Source organism: Galeopterus variegatus, unplaced genomic scaffold (assembly GCF_000696425.1).
Source record: "Galeopterus variegatus unplaced genomic scaffold, G_variegatus-3.0.2 Scaffold2092, whole genome shotgun sequence".
In the NCBI taxonomy this organism is placed as follows: Eukaryota; Metazoa; Chordata; class Mammalia; order Dermoptera; family Cynocephalidae; genus Galeopterus; species Galeopterus variegatus.
This window is the reverse complement of record NW_007728203.1, coordinates 260,950-261,761: the sequence shown is the minus strand read 5'-3', so window position 1 is coordinate 261,761 and position 812 is coordinate 260,950.

Below are 812 nucleotides of genomic sequence, written 5' to 3'. Positions count from 1 at the left end.
ACTGATTTTGATTCATGAGATATTTTAAGAGGAGGATGTTACCTGCCTGCATGTTTAAGAGGTGGATGTTACCTGACCAAACAGAAAAAGCTCATCTCCTTTATGACCATGTTTCTACAGCTTCCTGCACCTGCCTCTGTTTAGATTTCTGCAGAGCATAATAGGTGCTGATCTCCTGGTGCTGGGCCTGCTGGCCTTTCCAGTGGTTAAGAGTCAACAGCACGGAGTGTTCTCTCTGTGACAGCGCTGAGGGGTCCTCACACCTTCCTCCTCCTCTTTGTGGCTTGGTGCCCCTTTCTGCCTCTTCTCTGACTCATTTCTCACCCTTTCTTCTTTTTGTAGGAATACTGCATCTTTCTGTGCTTCCCAGTGTCTAGCAGCTTCTGGGAATCTGCAGCTGAGTTGAATTCAGGTTGGAATGCTTTACTCTCTTCTAGACACTANTCTGGGAATCTGCAGCTGAGTTGAATTCAGGTTGGAATGCTTTACTCTCTTCTAGACACTATAGCTAGAAAGATGTGCAGGGACAAAAGAAGAAAGACGCTTACCTGAAAAGAAGCGGGGATCCCTAAATTAAACAACAACAACAACAGCAACAACAAACAACAAAATCCGGCTGGAGTGGGGAGGCTGTAAAGAAGTGCATGTGTTCTTCTCATTTTGGAAACTTGAAAACATTTTATGAGCAAAGTTAATGGATGATGCAAAATGTTTAATAAATAATAAAGTTGGGCCATATGCTTTTTCCAAAGAGAGAGGAGAGAAAGAAGCAGCACAGGGTGGTGGGGAGGGATGGGGCCGGGGGGTGGGGT